The 17,639-nt window shown below is 43.4% G+C and overlaps 1 protein-coding gene across 6 annotated transcripts in view; it reads right to left on the bottom strand.

Annotated features, from left to right (window-relative positions):
* STAU2 (staufen double-stranded RNA binding protein 2) overlaps nucleotides 1–12,249 on the bottom strand; it is a 170,740-nt gene extending 158,491 nt beyond the window's left edge. For 2 of the 6 annotated variants that reach the window (XM_074577283.1, XM_074577280.1), the window contains exons 1-2: nucleotides 12,099–12,222; nucleotides 10,789–10,892 (exon numbers count right to left, since the gene is read on the bottom strand). The gene's annotated coding sequence lies outside the window, so the exon portion shown is untranslated. Of the gene's footprint in view, nucleotides 1–10,788; nucleotides 10,949–12,098 lie in introns of all 6 variants that reach the window. The other 4 variants (XM_074577279.1, XM_074577284.1, XM_074577281.1 and 1 more) reach the window with 3 other exon arrangements.
* Nucleotides 12,250–17,639: the final 5,390 nt, after the last annotated feature.

The following is a 17,639-nucleotide window of genomic DNA, read 5'->3' on the forward strand; positions in this document are numbered from 1 at the left end:
ATACTGTATGGCACTGCTGTACAGTGAGATACGAGAATTCAGGCAAGGATTAAAGACATCTATAATTTAGGTTTCCAAATATAAGCAAAAGGTCTAAACTCCAACTGGAGTCAAAGGAAATACAGTATGGAACTCAGTAGTCCACCCATGGTTTACCAGTACCATTTGCAATGTCCTAAAATATCACATCTGGATACCTGCATATTCCATCAGCTGCTGCTTCAACAAGCAGAAGTCCTCTCTTGGAAGACCCATGCCACATCTGACACTGTGTGCGGCAGATGGTTCAGATAAACCCCGACATGAAAAGGCAATGAAGTGGCAATAATGCATGTGTTTAAACAAATGTATTACATGACTAGTTAATCATAGAATCATAGAATGGTGGACCCAAGGAACTAGTCAAGGTGATCAACAAGCAGGTTTCTACCTTAGAATTAGCTAAACCACTCAGTTGAGTGCCAGCTGAAGACTAGACAGGATAACTTAGTGTCTCAAACTGCACTAGATGCTGAAATACAGGCAACTGAGGCCAACCCAAAGTCTACTGCCAAACTTGTCTTCAACAAATAAGTGATCATGGACCTTATTAAAACTAACAGACACAATTACAGAAGTAAATAAACTCCCTTGCAGAGAGATTCGCCATGTAATATATTTGCCTAAGATGGGTCTTCTTGTGAGGAATGATGGAAAACACTGGGGTTAGGGCACTCACTGTAATTGTGCCCATTTGCATGTGCAAGAGCCTGAAAACTTCTAACAAGAGAAATTTAACAGAAAGTGGAGTATATTGACAGACAGGAATGCAACTCTTCTGCCTTTGCTTCCCTGGCAACAGCGAGGCTTAAGTGAAAAGGCTGAGAAAGGAGCAACTCAGGCCACAGTGTATCTTACTGTGTACAGCAAAACTGAACGACCCCAGCCTGTACACATGGCTAATTTTCTCCTCCAGCAGAGAAATCACAGTCAGATCCTGAGTATACCAGACAGACACTTGAATTCTCACGTGGAGACTTCACAGGCAGACATGAAACAGAGATCCTAAGCAGAGAAACTTTATTAATATTCATCTTGAACCATGATGGAAATAAGATTGCTATTCTCACAAAATAACCTCACCGATACCAAGGATCACAGAAGGAAAGGTTGAAACAAAACAAAAAACTCAAATATTCTGAAATCCCTTAGAGAAGACACACTGCAACCACAGCAAACACTTCGTGGGGACAGCTGCTTGACAGTTCAAGTAGCTTAATTACAAAATTCCTGTTTGAAATGGTGAGGGAGATCAATCGGATTATACACTTGAAGATTTCAATGCCAGAAGAAAACTAAAAGATAAGTAAAGTGAATCTGTTGCATCAGAAACTGAGACACTTGGGCATCTCAACACTTTTCAACCTGTTTATAACCCAAAGCCCAAGGGAGAAAGATTAGTAGACATATATATGTCCACTACTTTACAAAGATAAACTCATCAGAAAGTTTATTTGTCTCAATTTATTGTTGCTGTCCAGAAAACAGAGAAGATGATCAAAAAGCCATGGAAATTTCCAACAGCCAATACATGCTAACCCAGTTCCCACGCTGCCACAAACTTTATGCCCGGAAGAGACACTGAACCAGCCAGCCAGAATACTGCTGCAGACACAATCATCAGTTTGACCCAGCCAGGATACCCTGAATTATTACAGAGAAGAAAGTGTGAAACTTCTCCATGAAACAGCAAGGGGATCATCAGAGCCTTCTTTGTGGAAGGCCTTCCACATCCAAAACCCATCATGGTCTGAGGTATATCCAAGAAAACAGCTTACAGATGCCTATACAGTCTTACAGATCAGAGGCAGGACACCACACACACACTCCCCAATACTAGAGGGTAATATCCTTCTTTGTATTCATCTACTGCAACTGGGAGCAACCACTAATCCAAAGGACAAAAGCTGACTGTCTGGTATTGTAATTCTTTAGATCTCTTCCTTACCATGACTGTGAACTACCTACGACTTCCTGAAAACTTGCATTTCCCAAAGTCATATCTGTAACGTTTTTGAAAAGGTTACCTCACCTGGTTCCACAATCATTGGAGAAAGGAGAGTAGGACAATCAAGAGAGGTTCTAGGCAACACTGATACAAATTAAGCTGAATGTCCAGGGCTACCTCAAAATTTACCCACACAAAACGTATCAGAAAGGTTCAAGGAGACGACAAATTAATCTAGTGACTCCAGAAATTGTGAACACAGAAGCTGAGATAAGAAAAATGTGGAATGAATTATTAGAATTTTTGTTTGATTATTTTTTTATTAATTTTTTTTTTACTTTCTGGGATAAGTCATTCAAGCACAACCATTTAAATATTCCACTGATATTCAAAGCGTTATACTGAAATGGTTATTTGTTGCCATCATATACAGAGGTCATCATATGATCTTACTGCAGATGATGGGCAGGTAAACCACATTTGCCTTAGGTTAAACAAAAATGAGTTACTAAGCTTTTTCATGAAGAAAAATAGCTGAAAAAAAAGGGAAGCCTAAGCCACCAGTTTAACAATCAATCATCAGCTTAAAAGTGCAGAAGGGGATTAAGTAAGTAAATGAAAAAAACATGACTCAGACTTGACATGCTGCCGCTACAGACTCGTTTGCATCAAAACTGTAATTGGTTCCTTATTTGTGATACTGAAGTCTAATCAGAGCTCCTTCCAAGAGTTCAGTTTCTTATTTAATTAGTATTTTAAAATTTCTCTCATATATATTTCTAAAAGCTGTATTTTGTCCAATTTATGCTAGTGACTAGTAGTTATATTCCTAACATCTCAAATAAGCTTTGACTGACTTTAAATTACTACTCTTATTCTGAGTAAAACATCCCTCCAACTGTTACTTTGTTCTGAAGCAAGGCAAACATTACTTTTTGACTAAAAGTTTGTTCCCTAACTAGAAATCGCATATAATTAACGGAATTTAGAAGATTACCTCGGTTTTCCTTGACTGTGACAAACTACTTCTCAGATCATTTCAAGTAACAAAGCTTAGTGGAGTAGCAGAAACGTGACTTTTTCTTTGCAAAAAGTTACAGCTCTTGCTACCGGCCTTACTCACACCCTAATCATTCCCCTATCATTAACACCTACAAGATCCTCAGAGAAGGAGATTTCAACGGACAAAGTGGCAGGTGTTGTGCCCTGTTGTTAGCAGCAGATAAAATTCTGTTTTGTGTGCTTTTTCTTGTTCTTCACAAGTGTCTTTAAACAAAAACGGTATTTCACAGCTAGAGTGATGAATGCCCACCTTGAAGTCTCACACAGCTTCCAAGAGTTGCAGCTCCCAGACACAGCTGGGGTCAAATTGCCATCTCCTGTTCATGAATCACTCCTGGAATTCCCTTTCCCTCAGCTCTCCCATAGACAAATTTTGTGATGCTTCCATGTAAGATAATTTTGACATATGGTTCATGAGACAAGTTACCTGCTCACTGGGGGACAGAATGGGACCTCTGCTCACAGGCACAGAGTACCTTGTCGGATCAGGAGTTCTGCAATGAGTTCAAAGAGCCTCCTCCCTATTGCAAGTGCAGCTCCCCTCAGTCAATGAATAAAGGTAAAATAATTACTGAGTACTAGATTGGGTGTACCAGGTTCTCTGACTGAAGAAAAGCACTAAATCTAAGTTTTCAACTGGAGAAAATTAATGGTTTAGAGATCCTGTGTTTGGGGGCAAGGTCATGAACTGCTGCAAAATTGATGACACAAGCTCGGCTCAACAACAATGAAAACAGAGAGTCCAAAAATAAAGGAAATGGGCAGATCACACATAGCCAGTGGTGACCTGGGCCACTAACACTGGACTCCAACAAACTAGATGGGAAGAGACATGCGCCTGGAAGAGTTTAAGAGAAAGCCAAAGGGAACAGAGGTAACCGATCCAGCCATATGCAGCAAGCAGCTACCAATGCAGACCCGTCAAGCATCCTGAGAATAAAAAGAGTCATCAACAACTCAGCAAAATACACAAGGACAGCAATCGCCTATTGATTCCTTGTAGCAAACCCATGCTTTGGACAGAAATTATGAAGTTGTGCAATGAAACATAGTCAAATAAAATTATTTCTCTTTGGAAGAAACTACAGATTATAGAAGACTTTGACAATCCTGGAAGAGCAAAAAATACTAGAGGCATACTTACAGATCCCTTTCAGAGTTAGCAAAGGCAGAAAACATTGAAGAAACTCTTGGATATATGATCAGTGCTAAACATTAGCTAAACATTATAAATTAGCTGCACACTGAGCACACATTCTGCTGCAGCACAGAGACTACACGCATCTGACAGGATGGCAAAAGGTTAATCTCTGGAGTTGAATGAGCAAGGAGGATACTAAACTAACAACAACAGAAAGGAAGAGTGATAGTAAAGAGAGATTTTGTTCAAATAAGAGTGCACAGAATCAGCATGACAAAACCAGGAGACTTTTTCCTCCAACTCCTTATTGTACTAGTGGCACCAAGTAGGATATATCATAAGATAGCAAATAAGAGACGTCCATCCATCTAGTTGATGATTCAGAGTAACTTGTTTCTCCAGACCAAAGGAAGTTATAAACATAACTACAACAGGAAAAAATGTAAACAAACTGTGAATTAAAATCTGGAATTCTTTCAAGTATTTTTACACAGATAAAGAGTCAGAAATATAAGAAAGGACAACCCTGGCTAAAAATGCAACCTGATTCGGTGGTAACATGAAATGATACAAAATAAAAGGAAACAGCACCTAAAAATGAGCAGAAGTGAAAAAGAAGCTTGCATATATGAGGAATGACAACACCATTCACAACAGCATAGGCTCTCAACTACATGGAGACAGAACGGATGGACAGATGATGCTCTGAGCTGCCCTTTACAGAAATGACTTTTTCACCACTTACTGTACTTTCAGGCCTCCAGGCCATTAGCTTCAGCACGCCAAAGTTAGCTTCTGTGACGCTGGAACCACCCTAAACCAGACTGAAATAACAAACTTGCTTTTGAACCTGCAGGGAGCTAATGCTTCCGTGCACTACGGAGCTAAGATTCCTGTTCCTCACCTTCAAAACCAAAATCACATAGACAAGAAGCACTTGAAAAGGGAAGGACAACACCATTTTCTAGGATCTCTAACAGAACTCATGCTATTTTGCTACATATATATGCCTAACAGTCTCACCTCCTGCAAAAAATGATGCTCCTTGTTAACGAAGGGAAGGAGTTCTCTTAGCCCAAAGGCCATCCAAGATCTGGGTTGTGATGACACTCAGCAGAAGTTTAGGTAGAAATGCAGACCCCAGGGCTGTAGAGCAGAGGGCTGCAATCCAGCGCAATAGCAAAAACACCCCCTTTGAAAAGCAGAGTAGGCCCTAGAACTAGAACTGCCTTGGCTAACCCTGTTCACCCACAGTGCTCTGTCCTGCCCTACCTTGAGGATGTATTAGGTATTTTAGTTTGATAGTAACTATGTCTCCCTACCTCCTGTCAGCTATGAGGTGCCTGAACAAAGGTAAACAGTACCAGACAGTATTTGCAATGATACCAAATAAAGCTGCTTCTTTTTTGGTGCTAGAGATCTCAAAATTCCTAGTGAGCACAGAGCTGGCCTGAAAGCCTGGAAAAAGTTCAAAGTCCTACCATGACAAAAAAAAATAAATCATTTCAAATCCAGAATGGGTAAGTTGCTGCCTGCATCTCTTTCAAAATACTTGGAAGTACGGTATTAAAGCTATGATATTAAAGATCTGTTTCACCACCTAAAGCAGCGGTTTGCTCTCATGCTTACCTGTAAGGAAGATGAATGTAACAAAGTATCATGGGGCTCTGACTGCAGTGGGATTTTTTTTTTTAAAAAAAAAAAAAAAAACATGAAAGAGAGTTTTATGTACAGGTTAATTGTCACAAGAAAAAGGGCCTCCAAAGCCGCCACCTCTGGTAAGTTGCCACTGACAGTAATTTGTGGAATGGCCAGTGTCAGAAGAGCCCTGTAATATAACAGCTGAAGAAAAGTGCTATATAAATTCTTCCCCTGCAACCTGGCAAATACCTATGGTTGCCTGCAAGTCACAACTAGACTGTCCTCATGAATGACAACTCCATCAAGTCCATGGAAATGGGATCCAGTCCTGGCATCTTCAATGACTTTTCACTTGTTTAAGGCTCTGAAGACTGGCCAATTGAAGAGGGATGAAGAAAAGATGATGCAGATCATTATCCCTTCTGAAGAGGTCAAATTCTATATCTAACCCTGTGGATTCAGCTAAGAGAGAAAATTGAGAGACGCCTCTGAGGGTCTCAGAGTGAGTTTTACCTGCCTTCTGGTCCAGGACAAGCTTCCCACACCCTTTCATGAAGGACAGACAGCTTTAGCTGCCATGCAGAAGCTGAGAGGACACCTATTTCATACAAGAGCAGTAAATGCGTTGCACTGAATTATAAGAGAGTCAGAAGGGTTTTTAAGAAAATCCCTCCGGAGTCATTCATGAAGATTCCCAGGCCTTAAACAGGTACAAAAGGAACGTCTCTTGGGTGTACACTCTTTAAGCAAAATACCCACTGGCAATATCCACTCGAGTGACATTGCCACCACAGATGGAACACAGTTTGAAGCAGGAGGTTCGAGTACTATCAGATACATAAGACTGGAACAAAATGCAGAGAAAACATTTTCCACAGTCTGGAAAGGACAAAGCCCTGCATCCTAGTACCCAGGACTGAAGAAGGACCAGAAAGGGGAAAAAAAAATTAAAACAAACAAAAAAGAACACGACCTTTTAACAAGAAATTTTAGATAATTTCTTGTTCTTGTCTAACAAAGCCACAGCTCCTACAGACTTTGTTATTTCATTTCTTTATTTGTATCAGTACAAGTGGATATGCTACAAATTGACCCAACACTGCTCTGTTTCAGCTCTGCACTTTCACCTTGGGAACAGTGTATCTAGACTTCTTCCCTTCAAAATATATTAGTTGTATAGATGCGTCACCTGGGTGACACAGAAGAACTTCTCTGTCACTTACAGCCAGTTAGTTATCCAGACAACTTCAGTTCGTAACATCAATCTACATATTTAGTATATTGAAATTTCCTTAGATTTGTGTAACACTACTTTTTAAACTGGGCTTATTGTACAAGAAACCGGAAACTACAAATACATAACAGGTGCCAAAAATAAGAAACTAAGAATAGCAATAAAAATTAGGTTCCTCATCTCTTCAAGAACTCTTCCTGTTCCAACAGGTGACCATTTTCATCGCAAGAAAGTTCCCCAGAAAACCTGGTCTCCTACGCTCAAAAGCATTTCCTTAAGCCTGGAGTAAACGGCCTCCTCCAAGCTGGCAAGCAGCAAAACTGGAAGCTTGACTGCTGCCAGTGGGATCCTTTGGAAGTCTGCAGGAGAAGATGAGACTGTAAACATACCCTTCGAGCATGTGGTACTATGGCAATCATTTTAGCAAGCTGTCTTTTCCCAGAAACTAAGGATAGCAGGTTAACCCATACTCGCCATAATACTTAGCCACTGGCTATCACCAGGGACCTCCCCAAACACCAACAGGAATCTGTGCTCATAGTCTAAAGAGAGCGCCCCCCCCCATCATTTTAATGGCAACTAAATTAGAAGCTTACGGGGATACAGAAGTATACCAAAGTCACAAAATTAAATAATTCAATATGGGGAAAAAAAAAGTGTTATTTACCAGGAAAAAAATTAAATTTCATAGTTTGATTTTATTTGGTTAAGTATCAATAAATTTGTAACATACTAATGATGTACTATACAGAGGTGTACTTGACTAAAGCAAAAGAAGAGATGCGGGACGACGCAGGTGAGCACACTGTGACCCCGGAGTACAGATTTAACTACTGGGAAACTTTCCAAATACTACCAGCTTAAAAAAAAAAAAAAAAAACAAACAAAAAAAACCACACAAAACACTTGCTGTTAAGATGAAGTATGAACAAACTTTAGCAGCTACAGACATGCATGTGACTTCAGTATTACACTACCACAGATGGTTTTTCAAAATTCATTTTTAGATTAGGAGTTGTGACAAGCAATTTTTTTTATTCTAAATAGTTTCCAGAACAACGCCTGACAAGACAATCTCTCAGATTTTTACTGAACTCTTGATCTTTTAATGCAAACATACTTTGGATAATGCTGATCATGACTGGTCGCTGACAATGAGCAGACCCCCTAAATGCAGATCCCTTGACTTCTAATGTATATATATATTAACTATGTCATACACGGGTTCCATTTCCTCTATTCCCAGAGTTTGCCATGCGCTCCCACCAACTCTGCTCCCTGCCTTGCACCATATATCCTCTCCTCCCTGAGGAAAACTGCCAGCCCCATTCCCTGACCTGCCTTCGCAGGCCCCCTGACTTGTGCTTTATATGCCCTTCAACAAAATGGAAACCCCTGCCTTACCCTTCTGACCCGCTGGTTTCAGAGACCACATATACAGTACCCACCCGCAAAGAGCAAGCAGACGAAAGAGGGGTGGAGGGGTGAGAGCCCCAGGCAGGGACTCCAGCAGCTCAGTCCTTATTTGGGTGTATCTGCAAGCATTATCACGGCGACACCAGCAACAGGAATGGCCAAGAAGCACAAAGGCAGAAAGGGGTAGCAGGGATTCCTGGTTTCCCACATGGATTTTGGCATCAGTACTCACAGCAGCTTTGGGAGAGCCATTCTTTGCCTTTGTTTCTCTTCCTCTTTTTGGAAGAGAGAGAAAATTCAAGAACTATTGTGAAAAAATACATCCTATTTGTGACCCAAAGATTAGAAACGCAATATAATTGGTTCTGGCAAAAGACAGACCTAACTCTTATCTTCCAGATCCTGCTGTTGCTGATAGGAAATCAATGTAAGCAGTGGAAGGAAAGTGAAGCTTTGGTGGCTTATTAACAGAAGTTGCGTTGTTACAGTTATCCTGAAAAGATGCAGTTAGGTCCTTCCCCACCACATCAGTGTGACCCCTATGAGGAAGTAGATACTTGATTCTGCAATGGGAGAAAATCTGTGCACATGTATACATGTCTTTACAATGTATACCCAAAAACACCTGGCACTAAAACCAATTTATAGGCCTTTACAGGCACCCCTTATAAGGCCCGCTCTCCAACTGTATGATATTATAAGAAGATGTATTTTGGGCTGAAGGACTGGACATAATTGATGAGAGTTTTTTCAGTCTTTTTGAAGACTGACAAATCAATAGCCACGTATTTCGGGCAGGTCAAAACAAACCATCTAGACAGAGCATGACAGGTGCAGCTTTCCTAATGGCTGGAGAAGCAGCCTTGGAATCGGAGGATCTGCTTCACTACAGCCTGTTGCCTAACCTTCCCAAGGTCACTTTTCATGACACTTTACACATAAAACACGTAGTATTTGATTCACTTCCCACATTCACACCAGTGTGCACCAGGATTACAGTGGAATCATATTTATAAACCTGTGTAGGAAAATCAAGCCCAATATTTGCCCCCAAGGAAGGGGCTGACTGAGTTAAGTGCTTACTAAAACTTGAAGAGAAAGATGGGGATAAACTTTTTGGTAGGGCCTGTGTGTCCAACAGGACAAGGGCTAGTGGTTTTAAAGTAAAAGAGCTTAGAATAGATTAGTTTAGATTAGATTTAGTTTAGACTTAGACTAAATAGAAAGAAGAATTTTTTTTACAATGTGTGTGGTGAAACACTGGAAGAGGTCATGCACAGAGGTAGCAGATGCCCCATCCCTGGAAACATTCAACCCCGTTGGGTTGGACGGGGCTCTGAGCAACCTGATCTAGTTGAAGATGTCCCTGCTCATTGCAGGAGGGATGGACTAAATGACCTTTTAAAGTCCCTTCCAACCCAAACTATTCTATGATTAAAACACCTCTGATCAGGTTTTCCTGCAAATAAAATTAGGAAGTTCCTTTACAAACTGCTTTTACAATTCAGGATATAAGATTGTTCAAATTTATTATTATTTTGACATAATTCTTGGGGGATGAGGTAGCTTAAACTGGCAATAATACACATAAAGACTTTGGCCTCTAGACTACACCCTGAACTGAACCCAAGCTGGATGACTTCTGCTGAAGCTAAGCAACGTTGCTGAAAATCTCTCTGCAAAGCAAAGAAAATCTGAATGGCCCCTTCCCCTCAAAAACTACGAACAAGCAGGTGGTGTCAATCCTGTTCCTAGCTGTCAGCAATAGGAATCTTAGCAAAGACAGGCAAGAGCAGAAATCTCTCTCTAGGAGTTTTTCTACAGCAAAGCTAAGGTTCAGTGGCTGGAAATCAGTATTCAAAATCTTACACTGCTGCTGGCTTTCTAGAAAAAGTATTTCATTCAGAAATCTGTCAGCCTGGCACTGTTTATATAGGCAGCAATGTCACAACAAAGCCTGCACAGAACCTCCCTGGATTTAGTAAATGGCTTAAATACATTAATATTACTACACTGGTGTAGATTGCTAACCTGGAATTACCACACAGCTCAGGAAGACCTTACTCCTGCGCAGCTTGATGCCACTAGTAACGTAAGTGAGATATAGCAACGTATGCTTGCTTACAGAAGTGCTATGCAACTACGCCTAGTTACACCAGAGCAAATAGTCTTTTATCTTGCAGAGCTGTGGTTACTCATGCACATCCCTCAGGACTGTTCAAGACAATATTATTTCACACAAAAAGAGGAGCTACAATAGCAACACTTCATCTACTCTTTTGTATAATATAAACTTTTTTTTAGTACCATGGTAGTTGCATGGGGAGCCTTCCAAGCACGGCCTGAGAAGCTTACGTCTTGGTATCCACAGAAACAGCTTGCTGGCCGTAAGGCAACGCTGGGCAGATGCACTGTGGGGAAATTTTTCATTTGGGTATCACCGTCTTGGCGGGTGGGACCCTGAGCACTGCAAGGCAAACAGCTCCGCTGCGGGATTCGCCCTCCCAGCCGGCCCCGAGCAGCCCATGCTGTCCCTGGTTGTGACTTCCAGGCCTGGCTGCCATCGAAATGAACTTTCTCCCACCAGAGAGACCCAAACACCTGGAAAATGCCACCTGGGCTAGGCCTTTTAACAGCAGTGACCCCCTGGGTCCCATCCCCACTGAAGCCCCGAAGCCCTGCTGCAGGGCGAAGGCCGGCAAACCGCCCCACTGCCCATCGCTTCGTGGACGAGACGCCGACATCCATTTTGGGAGTGGGAGAGCCCAGTCCCGCCGGCGAAGTTTCGGGCCCTGTCCGAAGTTTGGGGGCAGCGCAGGATGCGCAGAGCGAGGAGGGGGCGACTTAACATGGCGTAGGAAACCGCGGCGGCCGAGCTGCGGGGTCCCCGCCGCTGACCGGGCGAGGAGAACGCCCGACGCCCCTCGCCGGCGAGCTGCCACCCGGCGCCCCCGAGGCCGCGCACCTCCACCCGGGAGGGCACGGCCGGGCCGGGCCGAGGCGGCCCAAAGGACGAAGGGCAAGTTCGGGTGGCGCACACACACAACTACTTCCCGAGGTCTGAGGTAGGGCAGGCCCGCCGCCGGCCCCGCCGAGCCCAGCCTCACCGTACGGCCCGGCCCGGCCGGCCGCGGCCCGGCCTCGCCGCCACGGCCGCCGCCAGCAGCCGGACTCGGGGTGCGTGTGGGAAGCTGCGGCGGGGGCTGCTCGGCAGTCCCCGGAGGCGACGGCGCCGGGGCGGCCCACCTGTGCCCCCCCTGCCCGCCTCCTCCACCCCTCAGCGAGCGGCTGGGGGCGGCCGGGGGGCCCCGCGGCGGATGGCGGGGTTGGTGCCTCCTCCACCGCCGGAGCGGAGCGCGCCAGCACCGCCGTGGCGCAGAAGCGCCTGCCCGGCCCCGGGGTGGGGGGGGCACCGAGGGGCCGGCGGAGCCCTCGCCCCGGCGGGAGGAAAGCGGGGTGGGGGGGGGCAAGGCGGGACAGGGACTCGGACATCATGGCTGAAGCAACCCCCTCCCCTCCGGCCTCGGCCCGGTGCAGCTCCTCCACCCCAACCCCCGACCCCGGTTTCCCCGGCCTCCCCGCCCGGCTCCGGGGCCGCCCCCCGCGGGCGCGGTTACCTGCTTCCCGGGGATACTTTGGAGACGCCTCCAACATCGGCAAACACTAAAGAGAACTGACCCCGCCGCCGCGGCGGCCGCCGCCGGCCCCAACCACTCCGCCACCCCACCCCCCCACCCCCCCGCCGTCGCCCTCCCGCCGCCCCGCCTCAGCACCGCCCGCCAAACTCCCACCCCCCCCTTCCCCCCCTCCCCACCCCCGCCGGCCTCCCCCGCCTCTCCGCCGGCGCCTCCGCCTCGTCCCGCCGCCCGCGGAGGGCTGCCGGCGCCGCGCCCGCCGCCTCGATTCCCCCCCCGCTCCCCGGGCGAGAATGGCCCCGTCCGCGTCGCCTCCCCCCCGCAACCCCGGCCCGGCGAGGCGGAGCGCAGCGCCCCCAGCGGCGGCGCGGGGCCTTGTTCCCCCTCAGCTCCTCCGCGACCGACCGCCCTCAGCCCCAGCGGGGCCCGCGGATCCACGGGCTCCCCCTTCACGCGTGGGACCCTGTGAGAGGGGTGTCCCGTGGTGGTTGTAAAACCTCGCTCCTTTGACGTTGCCAGGGCTCAGGGAGAGAGGGCAAGGTGCGATGTTTTTAAACTAAGAGAGGGTAAATTGAGAGCACAGATCCTGTGGAAATTTTTCACGCTGAGGGTGGTGAGGCACTAGCACAGGTTGCCCAGAGAGGTGGTTGATGGCCCATCCCTGGAAGCATTCGTGGTTCAGGTTGGATGGGGCTCTGAGGAGCCCGATGTAGCTGAAGATCCTAGAATGGTTAGGTATGGAAGGGACCTTAAAGATCACCTAGTTCCAACTCCCCTGCCCTGGGCAGGGACACCTCCCACTAGACCAGGCTGCTCAAAGCCCCCTCCAACCTGGCCTTGAACACTTCCAGGGATGGGGCATCCACAACTTCCTGCTCCAGTGCCTCACCACCCTCATAGTAAAAAATTTCTTCCCGATCTCTAATCCAAATCTACCCTCTTCCAGCTTGAAGCCATTACCCCTCGTCCTATCACTACATGCCCTTGTAAAAAGTCCCTCTCCAGCCTTCTTGTAGGCACCCTTCAGATACTGAAAGGCTGCTATAAGGTCTCTCTGGAGCCTTCTGTTCTCCAGACTGAACAACCCTCATTGCAGACCTTCAAAGGTCCCTTCCAACCCATCCCATTCTATGAATCTCACTAATTCCATGACTAACTCGGTGCATTCTTTTGGACAGCTCTGCTTCCGTGCCCTCCCAACCAACACCAGGCCTCTGGTTCTGCCATCAGGAAACGTTCACCTTGTTGCCTCCTTTCAGGTTTTCGCACGTCCCCTACAGAAGGCAGAGCTGGACAGAAGAAATAAAGAAAGCAAAGCACTTTGCAGTTAGATTTGGGGATGTGCAAAATGGAGATTAAAGGCTAAATAGTTTCCTGGAGATAAAGTCTTCCTTTAAATTGGAAATCAACGGAAGACTAAATGGGGGAGAAAAAACAAAGAAATAAATTTCTCACCATCTTGAGCACTAAAAAAGATAACATTCAAATTCTTTATCTCAAAGTAATCTAAAGTTTATTGTTCATTAAAAAAAGGCGGCTTCCGACTTTAATCCACAATCCCACCTAATTTAGTTTGTAAAAATCTGCTCTCTTGATTGGCTCAAGTAATTATTTGCCAAGTTACACAAACCAGGAATTTTTAAATCCACGGCAAAGGCAGGTAGAGACATCAGAACTTGAAGCAATGAATTTCCTCTCTGATTTGCAAGACTGCAGTAACAAAACTCTTCAGGCTTAGAAACAAAACCAGATTTATTGGGGCAAAAGATGCCTGTATCTTTTTACTAGGCAACTGGATTTTAATTATAGCTATGAGAGTTAAAACGTTAGATATAGCAAATGTAATTTAAGAAAAACAGATATTTACTCAGTATCAGAATGGATTCAGAGTTCAGATTTCCTCCAGGATCTGTTATTCCATACTCATGACTTGAAACCAAGTGGTGGATCGTTACGAAAACTGAGCAAAAAAGAAAAAGATGCAGCCTGACAGGATTCCCACGCGCTCGTGGTACAGACACGCTCCAATAGCCCACAGCCCGGGGGAATTCTGGTAGGAAGCTTGTATATTGTAGGCAATAATTTACATGCCAAATACATGTAGTGACTCTTAGCAGCAGGGCTGGATCACGAGTATCTAAGTGATAGCAAGGTTTTATTCATACTAACAGAACACTAATATGACATTTACAACTTGTTTAAACACATTTTGGGAACTCCACAGTTGCTAAGACAATTTTATACATACCCTGTATTCGGCTGTGGTAGCTTCTCATCCTCCTCTTTTCATTCCTCCGTTGTTTAGTTTTCTGTTTCCACGATTCCTTACCCCTGATTCCATTTCATTTTAAGAACTGAGCACAGAAGTACACAGTATAATACAATTTCTTATGTATTCTTCTGATATGATTTAGCAATGGGTAATAACACAAGGACTTTTCATAAGGCTACTACAAGTTTTTGCGTAAGTAAAGTTCATTCAGAAGCTGAATCATGACAATGTCGTCTATAAAAGTTTATGGGGTTTGTGGGGTTTTTTTTGTTGTTTTGGTTTTGTTTTTTTTTTAGTTTGTTGGGGTTTTTCATTGATTTACGTCAAATTTTACTTTTTACTTACAACCCTATAGCACAGCATATCCTTAGTGTAACCAGCAGAGAAATGCACCCAATGAATGCCAGCATTACGTTACAAGGGAAGTTTTCTGAACTTTTGGCAATAGATATAATTCCCACAAGCCTCAGAAATCTCCAGTCTGTGCTATTACTTCAATACCCAACAGTTTTACAATATTGCTATTACTACACAGCTAAAAGCTTAGTTTAAAAACATCTCTTGAAATATATGTATCAACTCAGAAGAGTGTCATATCTTAATATACATTTTGTGCTGCAAACGGCATATAGCTGAAAGAAAACTGAATACCAAAGAGCAAGTTTTATCCAAAATCTTACTATATATGAGATATTCGAACAGGCTGCCCAGAGAGGTGGTGGATGCCCCATCCCTGGAGACTTTCAAGGCCAGGCTTGATGAGGCTCTGAGCAACCTGATGTAGTTGAAGATGTCCCTGCTTACTGCAGGGGGGTTGGACTAGATGACCTTTAAAGGTCCCTTCCAACCCAACACATTCTATGATTCTATATATTTTAAATACACTGGTGACTTCTGGACTGTATTTTGCTTTTTAATAAATTCCCTATATGATTGGAGCTTTACATGTATGAACAACTAAGTTGCATTACTAGCCACTTGTTAGATTTACTGTACCTTTATGTTTTGGGTTTTTTTCCTCCTGCTGTTGAGATATGGAACAAAGGCTAGTCAGTACCTCCAATAAAAGCAGCTTAATAGAACCTTAAAACCTCCTGATTTTTGTAACTGAGATGCACAGCTTGTACACACTCCTCCACTCTACTCCATTAGTACACAATGGGAGCGTCATGACTTGCCCAACAATCTAGTTTCAGTAAGTTGTTAATAGGAGTAATTAATTCAGTGTGCAGTTTGAAAACAAGAGGAAGGAAAAAAAAAAAAAAGCCACGCTAATGCTTAAATGCCTGCCCAAATGCCGAACTGGGGGAAAGCGTACAGAGCAATTCCATTTGGTCTGTACACGTGAGGGCAAGACACTTGAAGACACTTGGCCTTGTCATTTTTAACCTCAGAGACAGAAAAAAAAAAAAAAATTGGCACTTTCAAGCTGGCTTGCAAAAAATCAAAATATTTTAATTTTTACTGATAAATTTTATTATTAGAATTGTGGGGTTTTTTTTAAAAATCATCATCAAGAAATGAGTTTCTACCCCTCAATAAACACTGGTGCAACAAAACAAACCAAACAAAATCCCCAAAGAAAATGCACAGTGATGTATTTAACAAGGAGGAGATTGACAGAACCAAAGAAGTAGTAGCCTGCTTTTAAATCAATAAATTCAAAACAGAAAAATTGATTGGAAAGCACCTCTGTAGGTCATCAGCTCCATCAAACTCCTTGCCCCCTTAAAGTAGGGGCAGCTTTAAAGCTGGATCTGACTTTGGAGTTAGCAGGTTGCTCAGTTTACTTTTGAAAATCTCCAAGGACGGAGATTTTTCAACCTTTTCCAGCAATCTCCTCCTGGGTTTGATAAAGTTTATTTTTAGCTGTACTTTTAAAATGTATATTAAAGAACTTAGATGATAGTTTGATACTAAAGTTGAAAGAGTAACTAAGCTAATGCAGAGTGCTCATAATATACCAATAGGAAGTGGATATTCATTATTTATATTAGTCATCCAACTGAATGAAAGCCTCTAACACCTTAATACCAGAAGAATGGGTCAATTTTTTAATAATATTTTCCCAATAACTAAAAGCTATTAGAAAAGCAAAAGCCAGGAGTCTATGATTAATTTGATTAAACCCCAGTACTGTTAGTAAACCTAAGTCTAATCAGACTGTTCTCCCCAATTACAGGTGCAGAACTGTAACTATGAAAGTAGAATTTTGACTACAATGCATGTCATACAAGTGACTAAAACAATTTATCACCTTATGTAGTACATAGAATGAGAGACATGAGCAAACCAAGATATAACAAACTCAAGAGTAAATACTATGAAGAATTTTCTCGGTTAATGGAAACCATTTATTTTTTATGCTCCAGTGAAGACTCATGAGCACTGAACTTTAACAACTCACGTAACACATTATATTTCATGATTCACATCTAAAATGCGAGTTCCCTAAATCAGATGAATCACACAATCACTCCAAGAATCTAAATGAAGTGAACTAGAACTTGTGCTTGTCAGCATATACTCAACTTCTTCCATCACTTCAAATAGCATAAGGACATTGTGCAACCTCCAGGTCCTCATCTCCATTTTTTTCAGAACACACCAAAGTGAATCCAACCAAAACAATGTGCTGATTCTGCAACTACAAGCTTACATCTTACATTACAAGGTATCAAAGTAATTTCTTCATTTGTTGGCCTGCTGACCCAAATTCAGATCACTCTGCAGGTAGAATTGTATTTTCCTGTAATTATTTGCTCCCATTGCTTTCATACATCAGTGCTGGAAAGATGGGTTTGTCTAAATAAAAACTCTACCCTTTTAATAATGCTAGTGAAATTTAAAAATCATACTGGTAAACTATTTTATAGTAAATATTAGGAGTTGTATTAAACATTCAGAAAACAGTCACATTATTTATTACCCTATTCATGTATCCAAAACTGCACAAAAGCTAGCCCTAAGTCCCTAGTTTGAATTTCCACATTTATTTTGGGTTATAATGACGTGACTGTGTTTGTGTCAGCTATTTCCATCACTTTCCATTTATTTTCAACACAAGAAACTGTAAGAACTTTCTCTACAGTCATCCCACCTTCTTACAACGACAGAAAGTGGTAGTATGCATAGTAACTGTATAAACTGGTGTGTGTGTGTATGCACAGTTAGTTGATATATGCAAGTTCATCATCTCTGTTGAATGCAGGAAACTTCTCACATTTTCTCTGTGTTTTCCAGATGTAGAA

Source organism: Larus michahellis, chromosome 2 (genome assembly GCF_964199755.1).
Source record: "Larus michahellis chromosome 2, bLarMic1.1, whole genome shotgun sequence".
Taxonomy (NCBI): Eukaryota; Metazoa; Chordata; class Aves; order Charadriiformes; family Laridae; genus Larus; species Larus michahellis.